Source organism: Mustela nivalis, assembly GCF_964662115.1.
Source record: "Mustela nivalis genome assembly, chromosome: 7".
Classification (NCBI taxonomy): Eukaryota; Metazoa; Chordata; class Mammalia; order Carnivora; family Mustelidae; genus Mustela; species Mustela nivalis.
The window spans coordinates 48,740,623-48,758,624 of record NC_139026.1 but is presented as its reverse complement, the minus strand read 5'-3'; the positions used below and the strand labels follow the sequence as shown (position 1 = coordinate 48,758,624).

General features: G+C 37.1%; 1 pseudogene across 1 annotated transcript; it reads right to left on the bottom strand.

The window, feature by feature from the left end:
• Positions 1 to 16,192: 16,192 nt before the first annotated feature.
• LOC309870492 (3-hydroxyacyl-CoA dehydrogenase type-2 pseudogene) lies at positions 16,193 to 17,118 on the bottom strand (annotated as a pseudogene). Its single transcript has one exon. The product of its transcript is annotated as a 3-hydroxyacyl-CoA dehydrogenase type-2 pseudogene (transcript).
• Positions 17,119 to 18,002: the final 884 nt, after the last annotated feature.

The window sequence follows — 18,002 nt, the reverse complement described above, 5'->3', positions numbered from 1 at the left end:
GGTCAAATGGAAAGAAAATCATAGTTTAATTGTTTTTACTTTCTTAATAGTGTATATATAAAACAATGGCATGTGTCACAGTCAATGATGTCTTAGATTCTATGAAATATGGAAATACAACCTTCATGGGGTTATTGTGCAGGTATAATAAAATAATGAAGTCATATCATTTAGAATAAGTGCTGGCACATAGCAAATGTTGAGTAAATATTAGCGTGGTGATGATGGTAACAATATATATAAATCAGAACATGTGTATGGCTTAACTCAAGTATTCTTTTTAGGCTATAAAATTATCCCTAAGTTTTGTCACCATTTATAATTTTGTCTCTTCGACTTTGGGTAGGATTCCCTTTCTTATTCTTCATTTCTGAGTGTTGTACTCTAGAACTAAACTACTGCCCCCAAATTCCATTTGAACTAAATTATCTAGATTAGTTTTTCCCTTGTGCAAATCATGTGGCGAAGTGACAAATTGTCACTCATGTTTGTATTATATAGATACAGGGCATAGCTTGTGCTTCTTTCCTTATTCTTTATAGTCAGTTAATAAAAGTGGTTTTTTGGAGGGGGGGGCATGGCTTTTTTTTGTTTTGCTTTTTTCTTTCTTTCTTTCTTTCTTTTTTTTTATGAATACTTGCAATCAGAACTCTCAACCTCACCTTTTTATGACACAAAGATGCATCACAGCAGGTAAATTGGCATGAGGTTTTTTTTTTTTTTTTTTTTGGAGTAGAGATTTATTTTTGCTTAGGCTAGTAATGATGGTTTTCTCTATTAAGAAGGAAAGTCTGACAGAATTCAGATGTAAGCTCAAACTGGCACAATATCAATATAAGTCAAGTTTTATTGATTTCTGTGACAAGTTTCTGTTTTGTTCATTGTAGTTCAAGACATAACTTGGAAAGGCAAAATAATCTTTAAAAGACGGAACATTCATGAAAAGACATTGTGTTTCTTTCCTTTAGTTCTCAAAATTTCACTGTCTATAGATTTGAGATCAAAATAGGTGATATCTTTACTGATCCTGTAATTCAAAATTCACAGCTCTTCATATTATTCTTCCATTCCTCATTTTCCCCCTTGTCTTTCAGAAAGTCTATAAAATGATGGGTTATTATTTCCACTACTTCAGTTAGTGTTTATGCCAGCAGAGGGAACATTATTTTATTATTTTTAGAGAATAAAAGCTATTTCTTGAACCAGGAAATTGAACTTGCTATTTTAAAGAAATAAAGCAATGACATCCTTTTCATCAATCTCTCCTTGATTTCCTCTAGGGGACCTTCCTTATTCCCTAAAACTAACCCCTCCACGAGTAACAAGCCTTTTCAACATATATATGCATATTTCTAGTTATTGCCATGTTACATTATAATGTCTATTTTATTTTTCTGTCTTCTCTCCAAACAGGGCACTCCTCAAGCCCAGGAACTGTGACCATTTCATTGTTGTATGTATATCCTAGAGCACTAAATTAAAAAGTGCATTAAATGAAGAAAGGTCTAACTTGAAATCACTCTTAGAGCTCTGAGGATAACTGTGTACTCAGTTTCAAACTGATGTTTGTCCATTGGGTGGTAAGATACATTTACCAAAGTAGATTTTAGTTTCTCAGAGCTACACCTGCAGAGTTGCATGCACCACTTTAGGTAATAATCTGCTAGAGACACTTATAGGCACATATTTACTTAATATTAAGCTGGACTAGAAAAGAAACCAATTTGAAATTGCTTCCTCAGCTGAAAGCTCTATGCTAACAATAAAGTTTAATTTCAGCAGCTGTAGTTCTCAAATCAATAGACTGCAAAGAGGGTGGCAGAATTTCAGTTTTTGGTTTTGAATACTAAGCAGGTCAGAAGTTGCATTATTTAGGAATGAATTTACTGGATTTTAAAAACAGCTTTTGTAAAATTGGCCAAGTTGATTTATATTATTTTCAGTAATAATCTAATTCTCCAGCATTAAAAAATAGTGTCCAACTATAAATTATATTTATTACCAATACGAGGGGTTTTCAAACATTTATGATTTCAATAGAACAACTTACAGATAAATTTATAAATAATACTATTTTTAAAGATTTATTTATTCATTTGAGAGAGGAGCGCAAATATAAGCAGGAGGGACAGCCAGAGGGAGAGATAATCTCAAGCAGACTCTGCTCTGAGCACAAAGCCTGAGGCAGGCTCAATCTCAGAACCCTGAGATCACTACCTGAGCCAAAACGGAGTTAGATGCTTAACCGACTGCCACCCAGATGCTCCATATAAATAATAGGCATTAAACCATGTTATGTAATTGGCTATTCTTACCTGACAAAGAGTTTCAGGACATTTCTTAGGTCTCTCCTGTCCTTCCTTTATACAGAAAATATTACAATAATACCTCCTGGTAACTAGACTGTGTTAGATGAATATCCGACTGTTTTTTTCCCTTTTAGCAGCATTTGCTCCTGCATGGAGACATTTTTGTAATGAATGGGGACCATGGCTATATTAGCCTTTTTACATTGACCTTGTTTCTGTGAGTATGTTATCTCACCTTGTCTTTTAATAACTAATTATCCTTGTTCAGTGGGACACAAGAGTATCAAATCATGGATATTTTCATAACCAAGAAGTCCAATTTGGGAAATAAATTTAAAATGCAAATAAATCACTTTGTCTTTAGGAAAAAATTGGGAATGGTCCTGTATCTCCCCAGTGTCATCAAACCTGCCCTTACACCAGAAGTTTCCCTACCCTGGATATTCATAGTTTGAGCAGGAAGGAAAGCCAAATTTACTCAGATTTTCTAAGGTCAGGTTGTATGGGAAAGTCTTGAAGTGTTCTGAAGAAGCAGGCAAGAGATGTCAGTGTTTCTGAAAGAATGTGGAAGGTTAAGATGATTAGTGTTCAAAACAGAGAAAGGGAAGGAGACAGCCACAGATGGTGCAGAATGGTGTCAGTACCCTGGACAGCGCCACCAGTCTTAACCAGGTTTTCGAACCATGGAGCCATCTCGTCATAGGCTTTAACTCTGGCTAAGCTGTGGAATGTTAATGTTATGGTCTTTATAATTTTAAGCTCTTCCCTTATTGAGGTGGGGAGGTGGATGTGGATAGAAAATGAACTTCATCTACTTTCATACCTCTGTCGGTTTTCTGGCGTGACTAAAGCTTCAGCGACATAGAAAAAAATTACTTTGTTCACTGTACAGTGGAATAGGGGTGGAGTTGGAGGCTACCCTCATACTTTATCATATTTCTCACCATGTATTTTCTATCCTAAGAGGTAGAAATTGATATGAGCAGAGCCCAAAACTATACAAGTAAAAATATTCCAAACTTAGTTTGTGGAAGACCCTGAAGGTATCCAGTTAAGCATGTATTTTTCTATCTCATTGAAAGGAAGAGAAACACAAGTTTTCTTTCTTTAATAATTTTGTGTAATTAAACTTCAGGATTTTAGATGTGATGCATACTAATAATTCTCCACGGAATCTTTTAGAAGTAAAGCACAGCTGTTCAATTCATGAATTTATTTTGCAGTGTCTTAATAAAATGTTTTCCTCAAAAAGAATTTCATCTTTAGATGGCCCAAATGAACTTCTGTATTTTATCTTCCCTGTTGTCTCTTAATTTTGGCCTGATTCTTCATTAAAAATGCATGTTAGCTTTAGTACATTATACTGGTGTCAGGTCAGTTATTCCTGTGAGCTGCATGCCTGTGTTCATTTCATTTCACCCTCCTCTTTACCAAAGAGTTTACCTGCTACAGGAGCTTTAAATTCAGTAAGGTTAATTGGGATTTTATTAAAGTGTATGATTCTGATTCTTTTCTTAACTTAGATGCTTTACAGGTTAAGTTGTAATCTGGGTTCATGAAATATTCAATAAGAGGAATTCTGATTTTAAAAATATGGCTAAAAACAGGGAAAGATAAAAATCACAATTATATGCAATCTAAATCCATGAAGAGAAATTTTTTCTCCCTTATTCAATATTTGACTAACTTAAAGTATGTCACATTGATAATAAAGTGGCCACTGAAAAACTGTAAGAGACCCCCTCCTCCTCTAGGATGTACCAAACATTGGATTGATTGAAAACAACATTGGATTGATTGAAAAGCTTGAAGACTTTCTCTCACATCTCACTTCTACAACCTTAAAGTGCCCACTCCTGTTTCTCCATCAAGTATTCCTCCTAACCACTTTCAATCCTGACCCCCTCTACCAACACGAAAGAAGATCTAGGACAGAGAAAATGGGAGTAGTGAAAGGATAGTGGGAAATAGAAATGGAAGGGAGACTGCTAGTGTGCTTTGAAACAGGGCCACTATGTGGTCTTCATTACATTCTATATATTCTATATGAATTTCCCTTAGTAGCTTTTTTTGGGATCATTACCAAAAAATGTGTTCAGATAAACTTTAGAGCATGAAAAAAAGTCTCTCACCAAATACCATCCTGCTTTATTGTTCTTTCAGAGAAATATCTCTCTTCCTATGGCTGATCAACCCTAGTAGTTGAGTTCATCTGACCAAGACAAATGGAGATAGCTCCAATATCTTGTCAGAAAATCTAAGAATGTTCTATCAAGGCATTTCTAGGCTTTAAAAAATATAAAACACCATTTGATATATTCTGATCAAAAATCATTTCTTATAATATTCAGGTGACTTTCATTCAGGGACATTTCAAATAAAACTTTTTGAAGTAATCACTAGGAAAGGGAATGTCAAAAGGATAAATAAAAGTGTCCACTATTCAGAAGGTAATATACAAAGTACGAGCATCAAAGATTTGAGAAATTGAAAAATCTTTAAATAGACAAAGTCCATACCTTTGTCAGTTCAAGAGATTTAAAAATTTTTTTTAAATCCTACAGAATCTACTTAGAAGCAGTTTGAGTCACAGCAGTACTTGTTTCAATCATCTATACTATTTCTTGACTTCTTTACTCTTCTTTTTCTCTCTTTTTTGGTTAAGATAGTGCCCTTTTTCATAAGCACCTGAAATGGGTGCACATTCCCAGTCTTTGAAGCATCTATGGGAGGTAATCAAAGGACAAATACTCCTAATTTGCACATACCAAATCAAGAGATATTTGTTATTTGTTTAACAGACATGTATCAATAGTACTCTGCTAGGGTAAGCAAGGTAGCTAAATCCTGGCCTCAAGGCATTTATAATTTAGAGCCATCAATAAGGATAAACATGCTGAAGCATGTGTCGACAAGCAAGGAACTCCATAATAAATCTAGAGGTAGAAGCCAGAGACAAGCTTCTGAAGAAAGCAATACCTATATTTCAGAATAAAAAAGAGACATTGCTTTCACTCTTTACAAAATGTGGGGAGAAGAAATTATAGGCATTTAGCTCTCTAAGGGAAACTTTTTTTTTTAAAGATTTTATTTATTTATTTGACAGACAGAGATCACAAGTAGTCAGAGAGGCAGGCAGAGAGAGAGGAGGAAGTAGGCTCCCTGCTGAGCAGAGAGCCCGATGTGTGGCTCAACCCCAGGACCCTGGGATCATGACCTGAGCTGAAGGCAGAGGTTTAACCCACTGAGACACCCAGGTGCCCATAAGGGATACTTTTAAGCAAAGATATAAAGCTACACATTTTGGTCATTTTAGGCTCCCATTTTCCCCCCTTTTGTGGCATCCTCTAACTCCTGATACTTCAGTCATAAAATGACTTCTGTTCTCTACCTATTGCCTGCCATCCAGATCTTATTAGAATAGTAACTTATACCTTAGAGATATTTTATTCATCAAATTTCCTTCTTTCAAAGGTTTTTTGTCCTTAAGTCTCATCTCTCATAAGATGAAAGGTTTTATTGTTACTAGAATTTTAAACAATAAAGTTAATAGAAACTTAAACATCAGCACATACACATATGGATGGGAGTGATATTTAAGAAATAAACATGCCCGGGACGCCTGGGTGGCTCAGTTGGTTAAGCAGCTGCCTTCGGCTCAGGTCATGATCCCAGCATCCTGGGATCGAGTCCCACATCGGGCTCCTTGCTCGGCAGGGAGCCTGCTTCTCCCTCTGCCTCTGCCTGCCATTCTGTCTGCCTGTGCTCACTCTCTCCCCTCCCTCTCTCTGATAAATAAATAAAATCTAAAAAAAAAAAAAAAAAAGAAATAAACATGCCCTCTTGAACCACTGAGATTATAAAACATAACTCTACTTATTCTTCTATATAAGCATGACCTTAATCATCCTTTTTTATTTTTAAGCCACTTCATAAGGTCTTTACAATTGGTGTCTGAGTAAACTGCCATTGTGAAAGTAACAGTGATGATGGTGGGGGTAACAATAAGGACTATCTGAATTACTTAGAATGTCATCAGGTAAAGAAATCTGACATTCATTTTCTTTTAGAGCAGCATTTACATGCAAATATTTTTGATCTAGTTATTTGGGCAGTATTGGAATGAATAAATATTAACAAAAACCTTATTAGGAGGAAAAAATGGGAAGCTTGCCAGCATTTTAGTGACAACTTTCCCAAAATATGAAGAATGACAAAGGGAAGAGAGCATAGTCAACTATGTTAGAAAGAGTTAGGCTCCGAGGTTCAGCTTCTCCAACTATAAAATGGGAACAGCAAAACCTACCCTACGAAGGTATGATGGGAGTAAGATTTCTAGCTCAGTAAATCTTATTTACATATTCTTCCCCAGTGGAGGAAACAAAACAAAGCAAGAACCTCAAGTTTGAACACAACATACAAAATGAAACCAACAGTGACCATAGGGAGAAAACTCTTGCATATTATATGTCAGTGAATCTGAAGTGTCACAAATATGATATATAGCTGCTATAAAATTGCCACAGTTTTGAAACTTACCTTGAACACATGAAATATGTCAGGAGAATTCAGAACAATCCCACAAAACTTTACAGAAACAGAATCGATTTTCCATTTCTCCTGTGGGAGGATCTTCTACAAAGCCAAATGTCTCCCTCTTATAAAACCTTGTTTAAATTCTATTTTTAAGCCTTTCAATAATAATTATGCAGAATGTGACTCAGACTATTTTAATTCTTATGTATATACATGCTCACGGCATAATTTACATGTTCTTATGTTTCTAGTCTCTTCAGTCTCTTTCCATGTTTTACCACTTCCCTCCAATCCCAGCTAAATTGGATAAAACTTGAAGGCCAGGGCTATAGTCTAATGGCTGTTGTAAATGCTCCTTTTAGTCCTCACCTTACTTGACTTCTCTCAGAAGTGTCTGTCATTGGCTCCCACTTCCTCCTTCTTGAAATGCTGTCCTTGGTATCTGTGATCATATACTCAGCTAGTTCTTTGTTCTCAAGCCGTGCCTTCTCAGTTTCCTTCATAGCTTTTTTTCCCCCTGACAACTGCTTACAAGTTCATATTCCTTGAGGACCTATCCCTTACTTTCTTTTCTTTTCATCCTATAGATGCTCTCTCTATGACTTCATCTGCTCCATGGGCTCCAACTAACATTCGTATATACTGATAACTTCTGTATCTAGAGTTCTAACACATTCTCTCTTTAGACCTCCAGGTACGTATTTTCAAGTGCTAGTAGACATTTCCACCTATATGTCACACAGGCACTTCAAACTCAGCATGTCCCAAACTAAACATTTTATCTTTGTCTTCCCAACCCCAAACTTGCCCTCCCTTCCTATATTCTCCTATTTGTAAAGAACCTTCCATCTATATCACTGCCCAAAACACCGGGAGGTCATCTTTGTTCTATCTCTTCCTCATCAAAAAAATCAAACTAAACTCCTATTCCTATGAGTTCTAACTTTTAAATAGTTCCTTAGTTCTCTTCACTTCTTTGTGTCACCACTACCACTCAATTTGGAGGCAGTATCCACCAAATTTTGCTGAATTATTGGAACAACTTTCTGATCTCTTTGGTCTCCTTACTGTGATGCTGGCTTGCCCAGTACTATCCCATTCTCCATATTGTAAGGAAAGTGGGCTTTCTAAACTTTAGATCTGAATTAGGATACTCACCTGCTTAAAGCACCTGCTTAAAATAGCCTTCATAGCCCTCAGGATAAGAATCCATTTTCCTTAGCAAGGCCAATGAGCTCTTTAAGACTATCCCCCTTTTACTCAGCCAATCGGCTTCATTGCTTGTCCTTACTTTCTTATCACCCCCATTCTGAACTGTTTGAGATTCTCCAGGTGTGACTTTCTCTTTCACCTCTTTGGCCTCTGTGACACCATTTCCTCTGCTTAAAAAAACTCCCCTCTCCTCACCTTCAGCTAACTTACAGAGAGTACCATTTAAGAATGATGCAGTTGCAAACAACTTCTCCCCTTCTAAAGCTGAACAGTTCACCTTGGAAAAGGTCAGTTTTAATAGAGGAGAGCCAGTAAATTGTTTCCTTGTGATCTAACCATGCTAACTCTGGTAGAAGTTAACTCTGTAGAAGGCTATGAACTAAGCTTATTTAGATCACTGATTCTGTATACAAATAGCATTTATTTATTATTAGTTTTTCAGCTATATTGACGTGATGTGGTGATTTGATATACATGTACATTGTAAAAAGATTGCCTGTGTTGGGTTAATTAACACATCTATCACCTCACATATTTGCCCTTTTTTTTTCAATGAGAACATTTAAATTCTACTCTCTCAGCAAATTTAAACTGTACAATAACAGTGTTACCAGATATAGTCACCATGTTATATATTAGATTCTGACCCTATTTGTGTTATTACTAAGTTTTTACATTTTACCACTTCTCCCCCACCCCCCAGCTTCTGGCAACCCCTTTCCTATACTATTTCTGTGAATTTGACTTTTTTTTTTTTTAAGATTCCATATAGAATCATGCGAATTTGTCTTGCTCCATCTGGCTTATTTTCTTAGCATAGCAGCTTCTGGATTCACCCATATTTCCCCAGTGTCCAGGGAGTATCACAGGCAGCCCCTAGATGTGTGCTAAATTAGAAGCCTGACCCTCAGGCAGAAGCTTCAAACTATGTAGATAGATCCCTTTCAGGAAAGACTAGGGGATGAGTGAATTTGCCTGCTCTTCCTTTGCTGAACCCTGGGAGGAGTACCTTGGCTAGTGCTTCTGTACCCATTAACAACTTCTCCTTTGTTTGCTATAGCCTGTGGGAATTTTCTTTGTAGTCACTGGGAATGACTAAGCCTGCTTGTCCTAAATCTTCTCAAAAGATGGTGGTATAGCTCTGAGTTACTTTCCTGATGCTGCTGAGTCACCTTAATTTGTCTTCAGTTTTCTTCCTGGAGGACCTGCAACATATAAAGTAAGCAACAGACACACAAGGCAAATAACTCTTCTGTGGGATATCTTATCTTCTCTCCTAAGCTAAAACCTCCAAATCTAGAAACAAATAATCAAACTTACCATTTTTAATAGAAGAAGTATGATGGTTTTGACAAACATTTGGACATAAATTATTTAACACAATGCAGCCCTAGAATTCCCCCATATAAACTGGAAAACATCAGCTAGAAAGGTCAATAGGTTCAGCATCTGTAATATATCACTTTGATATTCCCATTTGGTTTCCATCATAATAAGCATAATAAACACAATATTGTTTATTTTGCATCCATGAGATCTGAAGGCCTAAGCAGAACACTAAAAATTACCTTCCTTTCAGTCAGAAACTTATTTAATGTTACTTGAAAAAGACATTTCATTGTGAGATAAATTTCCATCTGTAATTTGCAATTGGATTTTCATAAACCCACTTTCTGTGGTTAGAATCTTCTTCTAATGTTATTTTACTTTTCTTTTCTTTTTTTTTTTAACTAGAATTTGGTACTACTAGTTCTTGGTTGACAGGACACAAGCATACCTTATGAAAATTAAATGTGCCATGGAAGTGACCGAGAACACCAGCCAGAAAAATTAATTACCTGGCTACCAGAACTATATACAATGATTCAGATGTCATATGATTACTGCAAAGTGAAATCCACTCTTGCCCATACCCTTCTTGGACACCAGGCTTCTCATAATGCAGCAGAAGTTTGACCTATAGTCAACAAAACCCACAGCCTTGCATGAATTATTGTTAGATCAGTTCTCCCACATTCTGTACTTTCACCATTAATTTTTTAAACCCACCCTGAATAGTTTTTTTTTCCCCAAATCCATTTTGTCTTATTAGTTTTAAGCACTTTTTCTGGCCCACTTGTCTTTGATGACTTCACTGGGAAGAAGAATCATCACTCATTGATTCAGGCTTCCTTCAGAATATTTTACCTCAGGACGTTTACATCAGGCTAAATTAGGACATTCTGAACTGATGTTATACTAAATGCTTTTAACAGCTTTGCAATCAATTCCTAGCAGTGGAGTGGGGATGGGGAAAGGGAACTGATGGAGGGTAAGAGATAAGAATAAAACTTGGGAAGATGAGTGAATTTTTTTAAACATTGGAATCAAGATTTCATTATAAATATGAAAAACACAGCTGTAACTGGCATAGGGAGTGATTCAGTTTTCCATCCTGGCAGTCTCTTAACTTTGGCAGCATGAATTGGACCTGAAAGGCATCTACTGCTTTGGGTTTTGATTTTCATTTAGTCTTACCAGCAAGAAAAATCACCCTGGAGCAATGAGCATGCTGATTTTGTTAATTCTTTCAGATATGTCCCTTGTTTAAATCACTGCTGATTAAACATTCTTGACATCTTTCCTTTCTCTATATGCCATGACTCATCAGGTGATCACAGTGGAAGCCAAAAGCCGAACCTGTTTCTTTAGAATGTTTACTGAACGTGAGCTGTGGAAAAAAACAATAGCGGCTAAGATGATGACCGGTTTTGGTGGGCTGTGTGTCTTTTACCTGTTGATGCCTTCAGGAAGCAAAATAATAGCTGTAAGGCAAAGTCACTAAGAGCTGAGTCAGACCAAAGATTGGAACTACTGCAAGCCTAGGTTTCTGTGCCAAATAAGCATTTCCCAAATGGGGTTGATTACTCTGCTACAATTGAAGGTCACTTAGAGGTGCTAATTTTGGCTATAATCATGGATTTTCTCTTTGCCTTAACAGAAACTGTTCAAATTTGCTTCAGTATTTGATTCCTTATTTCCCTAACAGTCTGAGTTTTAAGATAGAAAAATTACTTGCCACAAAGAAACCAGGCATGTGTAGAATGTTTACCGAAAGTTAATTTGTATTATGCTCCTTTTAGCATAACAAAAATTAGGCTTTCTGTTCCACATGATAACAGGAAGAGGATGACTACCACAGCAAATTACTCACTCTTACCTGCCTAATAATCCATCAGGCCCTGTCACTTGTGTTAAGGGAGGCCATCATCATATTCAGTGTGATACAATAGGAGGAGCACTGCTCCAGAAGTGGGAACAGGTTTTCTGATTTTGGGCTCTGTCCACACATTGTGAGGCCTTGGATAAATCATTTAAACTCTCCGATCTTTTTCTTTTTTTTTAAATTTCTTTTTAATTTATTTTCAGCATAACAGTATCATTATTTTTTCACCACACCCAGTGCTCCATGCATTCCGTGCCCTCTACAATACCCACCACCTGGCACCCCAACCTCCCACCCCCCGCCCCTTCAATTTCTATTCTATATCAACATTAAACGAGAATAAGATCTTGGGTTTTATATTTTCTTCCAGACTTCCCCCATCCTAACAAGAATTATTTTCCTAGAATATTACTAGATTTTATATGTGTACCTCATTCAATGCAGCCTGAGACATTAATTAAATTTAATTATCCCTTGGGAAACAATCTGAAGAAAAGACCAGATAACGAATTCTGTATTTTTTTCTTCTGCCACAAAAGATCCTGCTTTAGGAGTTTGGCTTTGTTGACTTCAGGGGTCATTTGAAAAATGTATTTAGGTATAATGATTAATGTTGCGTATAGAACTGCTCCCTCAGGATTGGGGAATGAGGAACATTTAAGCGTTGTGAGGCTCATTCTGAGGTATGTCACTGACTTCTCTCTGGGATTCAGGCCAGTCATCTCACTGCTTTGTATCTGAATGTCTTTATTTCTGTCTGAGATTTACTCAGTTATTTAAGCTTGCCTCAGGTAACAGTGGCAGATACAAATAAAAATCCTTTGGGAGCACAATGCCCATGGGATAATGTCAGTAGAATGTTAAAATTTTAGAAGTAAGTAAAAAACTAAAAGTTGTTTCCTTTAGGCTTTGTTATTTGCAATATAAGTGCCTCATGATTTGGAGAACTCTAACATCATCTGTAGGTTGTCATGGCAACACCTATTGCTATTACTAGCCTACCTGGAATGATACAAATGTAAGGTAATAATTCAAAAGTCTTTTTCCTGGCTATGGCTTATGATGTGGCAAGCATTTTCCTCCTCTGGCCTATGAATCTTTCTCATTTCTCACTTTCTGCTGCATCAAAGGGCATTCCTTCCTCTTTGTTTCTCTTCTGCAGAGCAACATGATTCTATTGGCCATTGGCCTCAGATCGTCCTCTTTTTTTCCTTGGCAGATCTAGAAGGGATATGAATTGCAGGGGAAATAGGATTTGAGTGATGAAAATATTTTCCTTGGGGAAAATTAGAAGGAAGATGTTCTCTTTTTCTTCAATTAGGAGTAAATAATTGAGGGCTATGGAATTACCCGTTGTAACTCTGTAGTAACTCTTAGAGTGACTTATTCAAATTTTTTTAAAAGACTTTTTAAAAATTTATTTGATAGAGATCACAAGTAGGCAGAGAGGCATGAAGAGAGAGAGAGAGAAAGGAAGGGGAGCAGGCTCCCCGCCAAGCAGAGAGCCCAATGCAGGGCTCGATCCCAGAATCCTGGGATCACAACCTGAGCTGAAGGCAGAGGCTTTAACCCACTGAGCCACCCAGGTGCCCCTTGTTCAAAATTGAATCTTATGTTACGAAAGAGGGAGAAATATTGATTGGAGTTAAGTAAGTGGTTACATAAGTTCAGCACGGTGTATTTTCATGTATCCATTGTATGCTGTTTCTTTTTATTTTTTCTTTTCAATAAGTTCTGATAACTTCTCAGTCAGGACAGTGAATGGAAGCAAAGCTAAAATTCCCATCTTCAGCTCAAATACAGACATAAATTATAGGTAAAAGATATTTTATGAATTGAAAAGCACATGGCCACACTCAAAAATACAAATAAAAAAATACATATGGTGGCAGAAACCAAGATATTACCATAATAGTAATAGAAACAAACAAAATCAAACAGAAACCTATAGCTGTAAGCAACTGAAGCCATGGGCCTGGCATAATCTAACAGGAACCCCAAAAGGAGGAAGAGTGAAAATGGGTACAAAGCAATACTATAAGAGCTAATGGCTAGAATTTCTCAGAACCAAACAAAGACGAGACTGTTCTGACTGATATATTCTACCACATAACAAATGGGATAACTATACTTTAAAAATTCATATCTAGACCCATCACAGGAAAATTGCGTAATAGTAAGATAAGTGAAAATTCTATAAAATAAAAATAAAAATCAGATGAGCTGTAGTGTTTTCTCAGTGAAAAGATATTTGCGGAAATAGATGGGTATCTACAAGGTTTCTGAAGGAAAAATAGAGCTGTACTATAATTCTACAGCCAAACTATACAAAGATATTTAAAGCATTCATACACCTCTAAAATAAAAACCATCATTAGAAGAACTTTGAAAGTCTATTTTCCAGCTAAATAAATTTCTAGAATTTCTAGAATTAGAAGGAGTATGATATACAAGAATCACAAGTGAGGAAAAACTCAGGAAACTAATGGAAATGCAAGTGAATGTTTATAAACAAAACCAAAATAATATGTATTATGTTTAGTAACAAGCTGTATCTAAGATTTTAGGCAAAAAATTATATAGGAGTTGGGGAACAGTTTGAAGAAAAGTAGAGTGTACTAAGATAGATTTCAGAAGGAGGAGTGAGATACTAATTAACTTCAGACTTTGTTAAGAGAATAAGAATGTATTCATGAATGTTAAAATTTTTAAGGGTCAACCTTAAAAAGGAAGAAAGGAAGAAATAGAATACACAGTTTCCAAATGAATAGAGGGGAAAGGGAAAACAAAATCCTGATCAGCTGAAGAAAACACAGGGAAAGAGAAGAAAAAATAAAGTGTGATAAATAATATAACATAATATGGCAGATACGAGAACAAGTGTATCAGTAATCACAAAATATTTAAAGGATCAAACTTGTCTTCTGAAACTCTGAGAGTTAGCAATATAAGTCCATCTGTGTGTTGTTCCCAGAATTACCCCAAAATAGGTAAAATGGATAAATATTTTAATAAATTTCAACATAAACTGGTATAACAACATTCAAATTATAAACATAAAGTTAGCTTGGTGAACAACATTAAAAGGGCCAGAGAAAGAAAGTTGATACTAGTAAAAGGAACAATCCCCCTCCTGCAACCAAAAAACAAAAATATATTCCAGAATGTATTCTGCTAGCTGTCCATCCTGTGATCTCAAAACTTCATTATGTGATTTAATTTGTTAGATCTTCAGTATTCAATTTCTGAGCACTGGGTGTTATATGTAACTGATGACTCACTGAACTTTTACCTCTGAAGCTAATAATGTACTTTATGTTAATTAATTGATTTTAAATTAAAAAAAGAATAACACATTAACACTTAGTTTTTAATGATGATAATTAAAATCCATAACTCACTTCTTAGTGCAATGTCTATGCATCTTAGTAAAATTAAACAGAAAAGATGCTACCTGAGAAACCTTCACATTTGAAACTTTGATCATATACACTTCAGAGTTTGCATTCTTGATTCTCTATTAACCCATTGAGTTATGTATATTGAAACTAAATTTGGCTGCATAATTCTGAAATAGAAGTATTTAAATGGTATTTCAGTACATTTGTCTAAAAGTAAATCTATTTTTGTATGTAGACATCTCTTGCCCTCTATTCCTTCTTCTCAACAGGAAAATATTAGAGTCACCTTGAATGACAATTTTATTGAAATATTACATTTTGTTTAATAATGGTTGTATGTAATTAATGAATTATTTCTTATTTCATACATTTAAAAATGTGAATTAAACATTCAAGATAGTTCTCCCAGTTTTTATATTTCCCCTTATAATCAGAATATAGAAAAAAATCAAGGTGATATATACAGCTGACTTTTGAGCAACAGAGAGTTTAGAGGCACTCACCTTCTGTGTAGTTGAAAATCTGTATACAACTTATGACTCCCCCAAAACTCACCTCCTAATAACCTACTGTTGACCAGAGGCCTTACTGATAATATATACAATAGATTAACATGTATTGTGTATGTATTATATACTGTATTCTTAAATTAAGCTTGAGAAAAGAAAATGGTATTAAGAAAATCATAAGTACAGGGGCGCCTGGGTGGCTCAGTGTGTTAAGCCGCTGCCTTTGGCTCAGGTCATGATCTCAGGGTCCTGGGATCGAGTCCCACAACGGGCTCTCTGCTCAGCGGGGAGCCTGCTTCCCTTCCTCTCTCTTTGCCTGCCTCTCTGCCTACTTGTGATCTCTCTCTGTCAAATAAATAAATAAAATCTTAAAAAAAAAAGAAAATCATAAGTACAGTACTGTATTTATTTAAAAATCTGCATATAAATGTACCCATGCAGTTCAAACTTATGTTATTCAAAGTCAACTGTAGTTAGAAGAAAACAAAAACTATTTGTCCTTTGAATAATTTTTTTAAAGATTTTATTTATTTATTTATTTGACAGACAAGTAGATAGAGAAGCAGGCAGAGACAAAGAGAGGAGGAAGCAGGCTCCCCGCTGAGCAGAGAGCCCGATGCAGGGCTTGATCCCAGGACCCTGGGATCAGGACCTGAGCTGAAGGCAGAGGCTTTAACCCACTGAGCCACCCAGGTGCCCCTGTCCTTTGAATAATTTTAAAAGCACACACATCTGATATAAAAGGAATTTAAAGAAAAATTTTTTTAAAGACTTTATTTAATTGAGAGATGTAGAAAGAGCACAAGTAGGCAGAGCAGCAGGCAGAGGGAGAGGGAGAAGCAGGCTCCCCACTGAGCAAAGAGCCCGCTGCAGGGCTCGATCCCAGGACCCTGAGATCATGACCTGACCTGAAGGCAGACACCCAACCGACTGAGCCACCCAGGCGCCCCTAAAAGGAATTCTTTTTTTTTTTTTTTTTTTTGTGAGAAATAGAGACTTTATTAGGCACAGGGTGTGATAGCTAGGCAGTTACAAGATGGCTGTGGGACTTCCTCCCAGGTTGCTGTAAAGTACTCCAAGGGAAGCAAGGAATGAAGAGCGTGGGTTTTCTCTGCCCTCTCCCTTCAAGGCTGCATGCGAATGGCCCCATCCAGCCGGATGACCTCTCCATTGATGAATGGGTTCTCAATGATAGCTTGTACCAGATGAGCATACTCAGCGGGATCACCCAGTCGACTGGGGAAGGGCACCTGGCTGGCTAAGAAGTTGCGTACTTTTTCTGGGAGGGTGGTGAGCAGCGGGGTGCCAAACAGGCCTGGAGCAATGGTCATCACTCGGATGCCCATGGGAGCCAGATCCCGAGCAATGGGCAGGGTCATGCCCACTATGCCCCCCTTGGAAGCAGAGTATGCAGCTTGTCCAACCTGGCCCCCAAAGGCAGCCACGCTGGCAGTGTTGATGATGACCCCACGTTGGCCTCCCTGGTCTGGTTCCTTCTGGCTCATCTCACTGGCCACCAGGCGGATCACATTGAAGGTGCCTAGGAGATTCACATTAAGAACTCGCTGGAAATCCTCCAAGGAATGGGCCTGATTCTTCTTTAAGTTGTATGTCTTCATGGCCACTGCAATGCCTGCACAGTTGACTGCCACATCCACACGGCCAAATTTTTCTTTTGCTAGAGTCAGGGCTGCTTGCACGTCCTTCTCTGAGGTCACATCAGCTGGGGCAAAGGCGCAGCTCTTCCCTAACTTATTGGCTTGGACCTCCCCATCTGAGTTGGGCAGGTCTACAAGCACAGCAGTGGCCCCTTGCCCCACCAGTCACTCTGCTGTGGCCAGACCTAGACCAGAGGCTCCTCCGGTTATTAGAGCAACCAGGCCCTTGACTCCCCAACATGCCACAGCCATCTTGCTCCGAACTCTCCGGGAGCCTGACCCCTAAAAGGAATTCTTGATTGAAATGTCTTGTTCATTAATTTTTGTGTTGTTCTCTATGATTGAAATTACATAGGAATCTTAGAAAAAGAAAGAAAAGAAAGAAATATGCCTTGAGAAACGTCTACAGTAAGAAGTTAGTGATTATTTGGAGACAGTATACAGATTTGGATCAAATATTGTTTTATAACTCTTACAGTTCTACATTGTTTACCAGGCCAGGAGAGTGGTTTTCTCTTGATCTTTTGCCCTCCTCTATTAATTAAGGCATCCGATCTCCTGAGATTAGTGTTGTACAGCAAAATTTACTCTGTAGCTTAACACGAAGAAGGAGAATGTTAATTTATTGTCATTCCCTTAACACCTCAGGTAAAGAAAACATGCCCTTTAACAACAAATATGCTTCCATAGTGCCTATTCCTTGTCAGCAGACATGGTTTAATCTTTGAGAGGCAGATGCACACATCTTTTGGCCAAAAATACAGAGAGCAATTTTACACCAAATCGGGAACACTTGCAACACTTTATTGCTTAGTTTTGGAAACCCTTTCACAGTTCTGGGCAAAAGCTGGCCTCGCACTGCCTCCTCAAATTCCCCCTTTGGAGTGTAATCTCTTGAGAGATTTTTCACTATTGTCTTTACTGCTTAGATCAACACCAGGCAGATTGAATGAAAATGGCCTTCTAAACACATTTTTAATCTTTCAAACAAGCAAATTATTTGTAAATTATTTATCAAGAACATCCAGGTGGACGCTAATACAGTCAAATCAGCTTTCTACATTCCTGCAGTGTGGAGCTGCTGAGCCTTGGAAATACTGACGTCACTCCTATTTCTTCTACCAATTTTCAATTTGTTTTCTAAAAATAACTTGACACAGGATCAGAGAATA